We start from the raw sequence: 13,612 nt of genomic DNA, 5'->3' as shown, positions 1-13,612 counted from the left end.
ATACAAAACACAAGATGTCTTTCTAGATTTGAATAACTCGTTCTTATATACGGCTATGATCATGATGATAGTCGTCCCTTATGAAAAGCTGAATGTTCCATTGTAGTTCATCATTTCTTATATTAGAGTTTCCTTATAAAACGAGAAAAAAAAATACAATTATAAATCACATCAACAAACGACATCTATTAACATCAGATTCCTGACTTGTGTTGATGTGAAATACATTGTTGTTAAGTCGAGTTTATTGAGTGTAGGTTTCTAAAAATTCGACTTTCTATCGGAAATAACGTGAAAAAAAGTATTAACAAAAAAAAAGACGAACTGTCAAGTAAATTCTACAAAAGGGAAGTCCACAAAACATGGAAAAATCAAACGTTATACTATATAAACCAACTAAACAAACGGAAAAAAACACTGTCATATTCATGACTTGGATAAAATTATGGTTTATTCGTTGTTTATTATGTCACGAAACCTCCCACTTGTATGTTATTTGTTTTTAGTAATGTTATATCGAAAAATAAAGTGTCAACAAACCAAACAGACACAAATAATTAACAAGACTATAATTGGGATTCAACATAAAAAATTATGAACATGAATCAAATCACAACTGTTAAAAAAGTTAAACAAGCATACATATACTTATGAAAACGATGCGTTACTTGATGATGCATACAGTAAAACATACTGGCATGCTTGTATATAGTTTTCCTATATAGTACAAATCGACTTAAATGTAAATACAAGGGTGTATAAAATAAAAACAACACTTTTAAAAACTCATGTGCTACTCGAACCTTAACCCGCACCAGGAATACTTATACACTCTTAGTTGGATTTACACAAACAAAATCAATATTGTTTGCAGCGTTGTCCGCAGAAACAATAAAAAAAAATATCGTGAAGAAAGATTGAACATTTCACAGCGACATTGTAACTGAATATTCAAAATATACGTTGTAACAAAGACCCTATTTATTGTAACCCATTTTGACGGAATGTCTAGTTTATCTTTTTTTTTCATTTTGCCCATGCTCCGACGTAAACTTAAACGGAATGTATTATTTATGTTGAAGTTATTGTTTCCATTGATATGTAGTGGCTCCAAGAAATCGTACTAATGTCGGAAAAGTAGCGAATTTAAGGTGACTGAAAGTAACATTATTTTTTTTTTGAATAGGTTGGTAGACTTAATTTATTAATAAAATATAAATAAATCAGAAATGCATTCATAGTATTAACTTGAGGAGGAATCGGTATGATTTCCAATGCACTAGCTTTTCATCGAAAAAACGGAAGACATGGATACTGTTAATAAACATATGGCCTTTAGCAACGATAAAACTGTATTGTGCGCTGTAAACGGCCTCGGAAGCAACCAAGTAAGCCACACATGTTATATTAAAGTTTACAAGCACTGAATTTTGTATTTAGATATGTGACGATTGTTATCATTCGAAATTAAACAACAAGTTTTACATAATTCGTTTACCTGCATATACTGGTAACATGTATTTAACCCTAATGTTAAACAAATTGCACATGTTGCATATAAAATACATTCATTTTCTACAGGTGAAAATTATATGTGGCACTTTCACAACATTGTTGAATGCTAAATTGAGTTCTTAGATGAGGTAAAAAAAAATATTTGTCTTTGATTTAAATCTTTTAAAATATTTCTTTGCGCAACTGTCTATTATTTGTCTCAGCATGTATAATAATACATCAAACATTTATTTTATTTATAACTTCAATATTTCAAATTCGACTTAGACTTCTCTTGGCAGAAAGTTGATGAACCAGGGGTTCGTGTTGCTTATTCTTGAGTTTTCTATATATGTGGTGTCATATGTTATATTGTTTGTCTATTTGTCTTCTTTTATTTTTACCCAGGCGTTGTCAGTTTATTTTCGATTTATGAATTTGACTGTCCGTCTGGTATCTTTCGTAACTCTTTTTCAAAGAACGTCTCGTCTTTTTTCTACACAATGTTCATCGGAAGGTACCAAAACCTTGTTGATAAATATTCCATATCAACCTCATAAATAGTACCTGATGGTCTTGGTGCAAAGATTATGTGTAATGACGTTGTTTATCATCTTAATAACGTGTTACTTTGTTCTTTTATTTGTACTGTTTGATCTGTTTTCTATTATCTCAATTTGACGTTGCTCGGTACTTATACATCCCGTCAATGTATTTGTTTGAATTATCTTTCATTTTAACTGGTGTGTTTTGTACGTGTGACTTTTTGTGTTTCTTTGGTACAAATGACGTGGCTCTGTACTTTGAATGATCCCGCCATTTTGTTATTTGTTTTATTATAAGGCCTTTATGTAACTATTCCTTTATAATTTTAAAAATACTTTGAACGATCAAAATATTCACTTGCAAAGTGGTATTATGTGTGGATTCTTAAAAATTCTAAAGAGCTTCTGGAGAATTTTAACACTCGGTCTTTTTCTGAAATTAGTTCTAACACAAATTTTGATTATAAAACCCTGAATACCACCATTCCAAATGTGAAATTATAATTTAAAAATACTTAGAACGACAAAAATATTTTATATTTCTTCTTGTGTAATGTTTACATTCTGACACTAAACACGCAACTCTACACTAGAGTCCATGTGTATGCAATCACTGGACTTATATTAATATTTCAATCCCATATGGTTTGATTTAAAATACATATATAAGAAAGCAATGCATGTGGTTGTTAAATTTGATAGATACTTTTTGTTTTTCTTTGTTTCTTTTTCTTCTAATTGAGACGGTGACACAGTGATGACTGCCGTACACCTATTTTTGACAATTTTTTCCTATTATGTCTGTTTTGTTCATGTTTCTGTTTAAACAATGATGGTTAGTTGATACGACTGTCATACACATAAGAGGTTAAGCGCTATAAAACAAGATTCAGTTCACCTTTTTCTTCATTTGAAAATGCGCGTGTTCGGTGTGATCCAAAGCTCCGTGTTGAAGGTCGTAACTTGACCTATAATGGTTTACTTTTATAAATTGTTATTTGGATGGAGAGTTGTCTCATTGGCACTCATACCACATCTTCGTATACCTAACAAAAATATGATTTATAGGCATATTTCCATACAATTAGTTCAAAAGTGCCGACATCCAGATAAGCTATGGTACTTTCGGCTATCATCTTTAAAAGTCATATGTCACCCAATATTTTGCATATTTTATCATATCTTCATCACAATGAGCCAAACATTTTGCAATAGTCCTTTCATATGCATCTACAAAAGAGTCAGAGGAATTAACAAAACAAGTAAAAGTCAAAATTTAGAATATTAGCTTGAACATTGACCTGACCTCGATTGAATTTCAGTGAACCAAGGACCTCAGACCAAAATACATACGGTCTCTATCACTTACATTTCATGCTAAACATTAATAAATCACCTATTTCAAATACAGAAGGGGAAATAACTCTCAAATGAAGAGTATTTAACATGTAATTTGGGAAATAAATTTGTCGACATCTTTTACGGACATGGAGAAGATGTATTCACAAGAAAACAGTGTTTAGGGATATAACTTCTACAAAGAAAGGAACCCGTTAATCAGGGTCATACATTATCATAAACTCTACGATATCATATACCAAATATCTAAGCAAATTATGCCCAAAAAATATAATAAGAATAAAAGTTGCAGAATAGGAAGAAGAACAAATTATAGGAACAAATACACTAGGTCTTTCCACAGAGAAGTGGAAAGAACAAAACCAAACTGTCTTTCGAAAGAAAAGTGGAAAGACCTAATAAATAAAAAGGAAAACTAATTACATGTATTATGTAAGTATTTATAAAAAAGTACATGCACATGCAGCTACTGTACCCGTAAACAGCAAAACAGCTGTTTTTATCCTCATTGTTTTCAACACTTTAAATAACCAAGTTTTTTAAGTTATGTGATTGACACCTTGTAATGGGTCCTTGACAACTTTTAACTGCAGCAAGATGGTATATTATCAGCATAACAGAAGCAGGGATGTCGTTGTAACAACTGAACGTATTTTTGGTCATCATCATTCCACTATAAGTCGTTTTGAGAATAAAAATCAGGCAATAAACGCTGTTAAAGACTTTCCGAGATAATGAAGACCCCTATACCATTTGCTAGGGAAAATCAAACATAATGAAGGTTGGTCAGAAGGAAACCCATTGCAAACAAGACAATCCTAAAAAGAGAGTGGTGGCCATCCAGGAAGCTTTTAACAAGAACTGTTCGAGATCGACTCATCGCTACTGGTTATCGTGCGATAAGACCATTTCGGAGACCTTTGCTAACGAACAGACACACAGTTTTCCGTATCCAATGTAGTGCAGAGCTCGCCAAAGTTGGAAATTAGCATCGTAGAGGAAGATCCAATGTTCAAATGGAATTCGTTTCATCTTCCTTGGTCCGATCGTAGCCCGGATTTGAACCATATCGAGCATATTTGGGACACTATTCGGCGGAAAGTGCGCGAAAGGACACCCCAGTTCAAACACATCATGAAATGAACAATGCCCATTCATCAGAAATGGTTGCTGCTACCTTAGCAACAAATTAGTCGATTTATAGAAGCAATCAGAAGACGTTTAAATGCGATTATCCGTTTGAATGGAGGCTGCGCACAAAGTACTAATTCTTTGGCGTATAACGATCAACCATGATATGAACAGTCATCTGAAGATTAATTTTGAAATGTCTGACATTGCAAAGTTCGACTACAGTAAAAGTTGTAAAATGCATTTTTTTGTACAAATAACACTTCATTTTGTTACTAAAATTGGGGTTATATAAATCATTTTTTTTTTCAAACATTTTTTGTTCGTTTCAATGCCAATGTTATCATAAACTATGTTTCAATAATATTATACACATATTTTATTATATTTCATCCAAAAAAAGAGGCTGATTTTTCAAGTTTTAAAAAATCAAGGTGTTGCAATACTTTTTTCCATGTGTATATATCGAAGTATATATCAATGTATAAATGTATCCGTCAGATCCGTGCATATAATTTAAAGAATTAATTAATTAATCGCTAACTGTTGTCCCGGACACTCTTCCATACAATCCGCCAGGTACGTCATAAACATTTTGTAAGCTTTAAGCCATCAATCACAGAGCATTCACCGATCAGTTAAACATCCGTCACCGATCATTCACCGATCAGTTAAACATCTGTCACCGATAATTCACTGAGTAGTCAAGTCCACGTCAAACTGTAACGTGTAAGGTTGCAGGTACCGTATAGAAGTAGTGCTAACTTTTTTTTCTATTTGTAAAGAAATGTTCCACGAACACATACATTGATTACAAACATGCATTAGGGTGTTGTGTTGAATTTTGATGGTTCCTTTTTGACAGGGAGTTTTTGACAAAACGCTTCGATCAACTGATGTTGGATTTGCAGTTAATATATGCAAACTTCATAACAAATGCAGAGGAACAGTTCGACTAAGAAGCAAAAATCAACTGGCGCTCCCTGTTACAGATCCGCAATTGTTAGTAAATCAGGATGACGTAGATAATTACGTGAAAGGTATATATTTGTTATTAGTGTCACTGTTCGACATGTTTCAGTATTTTTATTAATCTTCAAAGTGACCCTACACATTGAAAAAAAAAAAAATAAAATGTCTGCTTCTTTGCATTTTTTCAGTCAGAACATTTGGATCAGAAAACCACTTTCCTTTAGAAATAAATGACTTGATAAAATAGATGCTTTGGAGTTAATTTAGATCCTGCAATAATTAGATTTAATATTGTTCTAGCTATAAGATATATGCAAGAATATGAAAACAACTCAGCATGGAAAAGCATAGGAGCTACATTTATCAGGCAGGGAGAATGTACATCTTTCTGCAAAACATTCACTTTTGAAACAGACGACTATTGGAAATGTATGATTCGCCATTATGCACGCAAAGCTAGTCATCAAGTTAGTACCTGTAGAATGGGGGCTCTTCATGATAAAACTGCTGTTGTTGACCAATATTTGAGGTAAATGTCATTTATATGTTGTTATCAAACTTGAATAAAATGTAGTGCATGCAGTATCCTGACGCTAATCAGTAAAATGTGTTCAACGGGAAAAAAGTTGCTACATGTAGAAACAGTAACGGTACCAATGTTATTGAATTCATTCAGACGTTGAAGTGCTGATAAGATAAAACCTTAATATACAACACCACAACCAATAGGGACTCTGTGGGATTGCGACGTCAAAGACGTTATATCTGCCACTGGACAAAAAATGAAAAAATGAACTTTCTTTAAACTGCCGAAATAATGTTTTGGAGGCAGAACATGGGAATAAAAGTAGATATTTAGGAAGAAAAGATTCTATTTTGTTTCAAACTGTAATATATGTGCATGAAATAAAATATTTTTTCACCTTTATTTACGTTTACAAAAGAGTTTTTTTCGCGACGTTCGGGAAAGACGGCCGTTTTTTAGCAGCATTAGACATATTTCGTCTGTTCTCGCTTCAAGCCAAGCAATCAGAAATACACCAGAGATAACTAAAAGTAAAGTTTTTTAGCTCATTAAGATTTTAAGGTAGGTATAAAGCTTCTAATCAACCACTAAATACCTTAAATTTTATATTTTTACAGGATTACGAACAAAATGTTATATTCCCTTATCTTTCCGTAGCTTATACCTAGTTCATTCGATTGTGTGAAAGTTTTTCTTTTAGAAACCGGTCTTTTACAGTAATAAAATTTTTAATGATAAAGCGATTTTTGTTTGAAGTACCGCATGTCACTCTAAAAAGGTGAACGTTTTCGCTATAAACGTCGTCCAGATGCAAACGTAAAAGTTGGGGGGGGGGGGGGGGGGGGGGGGGGGGAAATGACATTATCGGACATTTCGCTTGCACACATAGGTCTAAAAATTGTTCCATTACAAGCACGGAAAAATAATAATGCAAACAATAAAACTTCCCGATTTAAAATTGAGGTAAATCCGACAATAAAGTAAAGCATTAATAAGGTATGGCATTTATTTATATATTTTTTAAACAATCTCCATCCTTTGTACTGCAAAGGCAAAGTGTCGCGCAAATCGATTTGTTTACGATAGCTTAGCAACCAATAGATAAAATAAATCTTGCTTCCCCGATCAAGACTATTTATAGACACGAAACTAATAAATTGTATTCATACATTTATATCATGAAATAAATAAAATAAAGGAAATTAAAGCATGTTAAATTGTTTTACAAACATGTAACAGCTGTTTCAAAACTGTACTGGTCAGTTGTAATTAAAATCTGTTTTTTCAAGAACACGAAGAAAAAGAAAAATGTTAAATAAAAAAGGCAAACCAGAAACTTTTTTTAATTGAAATAATTATAAAAAAATTATATCGATCTGTACATGTAGTCTATAAAAAGGTATGTTTAAAGAATATGTAAATATTTATTTCAGAGAGCCGAAAACATGGAAAATAAAATGAAAGAAAAATATGGGATGCTTAAGAACATTGGATTTAATACTGAAAAACATGAAGCATTAACACTGAATGAAATAAACTTTAGCCAAATTGAAATTAACTTATTTACAAATGGGGTTTTGTTTGAACTAGATCAGTTACGCAGACAGCATGGAGCGTCACTTCGCTATCTTCTTAAATGGTCATTTCAGCTTCTGTCAATTAAAGACGACCTATGTGATAACAATATTCGAAAGCTTAACTTTGGTTTGCGTAAACTTTACAAAGTAAAATTAAACCTGTCCAAAACAAGAAACGGGACTTACCACAACAGAAAAAATGAGTTCCTCAATAAAGTTTACTGTAACTATCCAAATGAAATAATTGTTGACAGCAACGAATCAACAGAAAATAGTACTGTAAATAAGGAAACTCTTACGAAATTAGAAAATGCTTTCAATAAAGTAACAATACAGAGCAAAGTTACAAAAACAGAGAATACAAAATTAAAGATAGAAAATATCAACCGAGAAAAAATAATACAAAACCTAGAGAAAAAATTGAAAATGACTACCAATGCAAAAAAAAAATAACCATGGATCTACTATGAAAAGAGACGCAAAAAAGAATATACACGTCCTAAACACAAATATAAAATCCTTAGAAAAAAGGTTGCTGCTTGAAAAAATGCATATTAAAACAGTTAAAACCATATGCAGAATGGAAAAGAAAAGGCTGAATGGAAAAATAAAGTATTGGGAAGGTATTGCCAATAAAACCCGTCACGAAAAATTAACAGCAATCAGCACTCAAGAAATACAGATACAAGAACTCAGAAAAAAAATAAAGGTGAATGAAGACGAAATTAAAAAATATTCAAAAATAGTAAATGAGCAAGCAGAGCAGATTGATTATCTTACAGATTTAAATGACCGTACAATTGATCTTACTACTGAATCCAAAAATGGTCAATATACTTTTAACAGTCAAACAGATCAGTGTGTAATGGACCTTCTTGACTGTGGACTTTCATTTGAGAAAGTTGGACCAGCAATTAAAAATGTTTTATGTATGTGCGGATTAAGATCAAAAGACGACCGATATCCTAAAAAGGATTATGTTTCTAATTGTAATATGCGGCGTTTAGCAATATCTCAAGTACAGACTGCAGAAATTTGTACAGCAGCTGCTAATCAGACATTGTACACCGACGAAACTCGAAAGTTTGGAGAAACATTTTCTTCTTTCATTACAACGGATGAGAATAAGACTCCTTTTCTTCTCGGCCTAAAGCAGATGTCAAACAAAGCTGCCCAGACACAATTAGATACTTTTAAAAGTATTCTTAATGACATTGAAACCAGGATTAAGTGTCTAGTCGATCAGAACTTACAAACATCCACATCATTTAATATACTAAAAAACATTAAATATACAATGTCTGATAGAGCTGCTACAGAGATAGTTTTTAACCAGCTTTTAAAGGACTACCGAGAGAAACTTTTGAAGGAACATGTAGAAAAGTACGATGATTTGCCTGATGTTGAAAAGATATTCTATCGCGTATGTACAACTTTTTCTGTGGTCTACATCTAACAGTTAATATTGCAGATGTTATAAACAAAGTGTTCATGCAAACCAAAAATATCGAAGATTTTGATAGCGATTTCAGTCATGAAAAAGCAGGTGAGGCCGATATTCTTAGAGCTTTAAGATGCGTTTGCAAGGCTTTCGCAGTTGGTGGTGATGAAAAATGCGGCACATCTCTTGAATTCAAAACTTATCTGAATCGTAATGATATAAAAACTGTAGATATCAAACCATTTCACGGAAATCGTTTTAATATTGTTTTTCATAATGGTGGTACAGCTTTTCATTTACGAGATTACATTCATAAATTTTTGACAGAAGTCAAGTCTGAAGGACATGTATCCAAGTTAAACGGTTTGTTGAGAGCTGTTCTGAAATTCATCAAAGTCCCAGAAATAATTACAGGATTTCGTGCACTTGGTATATTCAACAAATTTATAACTACTCCTTTATTGAAAGTTCTAGAGAACAAATCTACCCATATCTTTGATATGAACCAACGATACCAAACTTTGGTCACTTATCTTGAGAACGTATCTGTTGACCTTGAACGTACACAGGAACTATTGACAGGAGAGTATGTACCTTTCCCAGATATCGCCATAAAAAAAGATGATGTTTGGGCTTCTTTGGTGCATAGCGAAAATGATGCGCCCTGCGCAGCTCTCCTTGTTGAAATGTGCTCATCTGTTTGTAAGGCTTTGAAAGATAAGGTTGCTGACCATTTAGAAGATGGGCAATTTTCCGGAAACCACGAAACTGACCGTGAGCAATTTTCATCAGTTTTGCCCCATAATAAATTGCCAGAGAGGGTGTTTGGTCAGTTAGACTGGTTACTGAGACACCGACCTAACGCAAGTAAGATAGCAAATGAGGCACATATTATGTACAACATGAATCGGACAGCCAACTGGTTGCAACAAAAAGATGACGAAAAAGTCGAGGAACTAATTTCATGGTCCAAAAAAAATTTGAAAAGTATGAAAGAAACTGAAAAACTAAGAATACAAGAACTCGATTCAAAACTGCGACAAATCAGCATCGATAAGGAAAACAGAACCAAAGCTTTGGCAGCAAAATCAAAGGAAAGAAAAGAGTCTTTGACACAGGAAATTGTGAAACTTGGCTTTTGGGATAAAAAGGGTGTTGTAAATGCTAAGTTAAAGAAATTAAAGACACAAACAGCTAAACGTAATGCGTTAAAAACTCAAATCAATTTCAGGAACTATGTTTTGGAACAAAAAGCAGACATAAAATATTTCCGAGTCACCAAATACCAAAGACAAACTGTAACAATTAATCAGTTGAAAACAAACTTATTGACTCTGATTTCCATGACAACGAACAACTGTGAAAGTAGAGGTAAATATATATTTTGTTGTTCGTTTAAAATGTTTAAAACATTTTTTTGGAAATTCAAATTTCAAAAATAAAATTAAATCTAAACAAATACTTGTAAAAAAACATTACGACTTTAACATTGGTTTTTGCTGCTTCGCTGCCAGGTTAACGAATATTAAGAGACGGACCAATTACAGGATTAGGTGTAATTCATCTAGCACTATATAAATCAAACTTAGTGTGTCGTGTTTATCGAGTACACCGCAGGTTTCATATCCATGTTTATGTTTTTTTCTATATATTTGTAATAGTTGCCACTGTTCGTTAAACACCGCATCATTTTCAGATTGTATATATATTGGTAATCGCACTTTTAACTAGATTGTACCTGATGAATATTATGTCATAATCTCAAAGGTGTCACGAAATACAGCGATCAATGAAAAAAAAATATATATTAGATAGATATTCTACGGCTTGACAAATAATTGAAAATGACGACAGAAATATGTTAATCTTAATCGAGTATTACAATTTTATTTGTAGAAAACAGAAGTGAGGAATAAAAATGAACGAGCGAGAAGAGGAATCTGCTAGTGATTTTAGACAACGTGTATACACTCAAACAATATATTGAGTAAATGTGATTTTAAGCTTCCAGAGTCAATAAACTCATTCATTCAAGCACCTAATATTAGTTGAAGAAGTCGCTATGTTTGACCTTGGTTGTTTGTTTTTAGTTTGTTGTTAAGCCATGGCCTTGTCTTGTTTATCCATTCGTATACCCGGTACACTTATATTGAGAATTGTTCTCCATATGTTACTTAATAAAGTGAGTTTAATAGTATCTTCTCTAAGTAGATAAAGTTGTATTCTGTCTCCATAATACAAACGTAATAAAGATATTGCATCTTTTATAACCCTGCCAAATTGTTATATAAAAATATGGAGCTATCCACCAAAGTCCAAATGAAGTGGATGTAAAAATGATAGACAACCGTAAGTCCTTCAACAATGAAGAAAAACCCATAACTTAAAGTCGGCTATAAAAAGCCCAACATCACAGTAATAGGAAACAGATAGATGGAAAAAACAATTTCAGATGTATAATTTACTTCATAATTTTATGTAATCAATTTCACGATTTCATTGACCATTCATGGAATTAAAATGAAAAGAGTTACTTCCCATTCAAGAAATGATTTTGGTGAAAGTTATGCACAGTTGAAGTTGTCTATATATAATAATTCATATTATACACGTCTCAAAACATGAACTAATAAATATTCAAGCAATGCTGTTTATTATTATAAACATGTCTAATTATTTGCAAATGCCAGTTTTTCACATCCTTTTAGCGTTTTTGGAAAGTCAGTATTTCTTTGAAGTATATCATTTTTTTCATCGTTTCAACAAGACCATGTGTACAAGAAGTATCCTCAATAAGACTACGGTTGGTATTCCATCTTCCATCGTATTTAATGCATGATCGGTAATGATGTAGTCATATAAAAATAAAGTAAAGCATATTTTTCAGAAAATAGAAATATGGCAGAAAAAAAATGCACTTGCATGAAAATCATACATATGCTTAAGGTCAAAGGTCAAACAAGAATATAAAAATGTATGCCTCATTAAATTTGTACTATTGGGTACAATCAAATAATATATACTTTATGCGTATTTATTGCTTATGAAAAATATCCCACAGAGTCCCTACAACCAAACAGAAAGAAACAAAAAGAATAAACACAGAGAAAGCAAACCCTTGCCAAGGAATAAATCAATGTACAAGGTAAATAAAATCCCTAATTTTAAAATAATTTTGAAATGTTATAACAGCGAATTTGAATACAATATTATTTGTAATTCATGCCGATACCAAAGAAATAACTACATCTACTAGGCTAATGATTCTCATTACCCTTAATAGTCTACAATTTCGAAAGGTTTGATAAAATCTGTGTTGATATTATTAACGTGCTATTGTTATAACTATACAGTTGATTTTTATATTTCGACAATACAAACTAATGCTTGATTGTAAATTATTTATTATTATTATGCAGAGTGAAAGGAATTAAAAATCTAAGAGTTGCAGATTCCTCAGTTATGCGAAACGTTCCCTCTGGTAACAAGAACGCTCCAACAATGATGATCAGAGAAAAAGCTGCCGACAGGATTAAAATGAGTAGACACATAGGGCTTTAAAATGTAGTTCAGTTGTTAATGAGCGTTAAACAACAATCTAATCTGTAGATATGTAATGATAATTATTATAAATATGAATTAAAGAGACCATTCGTTAAAGAACATCTGCTTAAAGGTTTTAACCGTTGACATTCAAAAAGATCCGTTATTGTAGTCTTTGACTATCATATTTTTACAAAAGTGTTATATATTCCAAATAAAACTTCTGTTTTTGATTACTTTCCTTGTACAAGGACGACCAGACTTTCAATACTCGTGTAGAAAAGTGGGACAAAGGATACCAGAGGGACAGTCAAACTCATAAATCAATAATAAACTGACAACGCCATTACTGAAAATGTAAAAGACAAACTTAAGAATAATAGTACACATGACACAACATAGAAAACTTAAGAATATACAACACATCACCATCAAAAACTACAGGAAATGTGTCCATTTAAAAGATGAATATAATCAGTTATAAATCGAAGAAACTACACATTTTTATATTATACAATATTTTAAACAGATTTACACATTTAAATTGACAGTTTAACACAAATTTCTAACCATTTAGGTGACAATAAACTCATCATAGATACCAAGATTAAAATTGTATATTAACGCCAGACGCGTATTTCGTCTCCAAAAGACTTAACTTGGTTCACCTTAAAATTAAATGGAATTGATTATTTATAAATGTGGTTTAACAGAAACAGACACGTGCACATTTTGCTCTGAAATAAAAGAAATGTTATTGATTCAATAGAGAAAAAAAAAGAAAGGTTATTAGATATCTTTTCAAAATATTTTTGCATTAAACATAAATTGGAAAGCACTTCAACATGAATTATTAAAATGTGGATTTGACCTGACAAATATAGAAGCAAAATATGTTATCTTTGGTTTTGTGGAAATGTGTCTAATGCAGAACCACATTTAATATTGACCTTAACATTTTAAATTTAAAATTGTAAACATTCAGGAGAACCCTTTCTGTGTCAGGTAATATCGCATATTAGAA

This window comes from Mytilus galloprovincialis, chromosome 7, assembly GCF_965363235.1.
Source record: "Mytilus galloprovincialis chromosome 7, xbMytGall1.hap1.1, whole genome shotgun sequence".
Classification (NCBI taxonomy): Eukaryota; Metazoa; Mollusca; class Bivalvia; order Mytilida; family Mytilidae; genus Mytilus; species Mytilus galloprovincialis.
Note: the sequence above shows the minus strand (reverse complement) of the source record.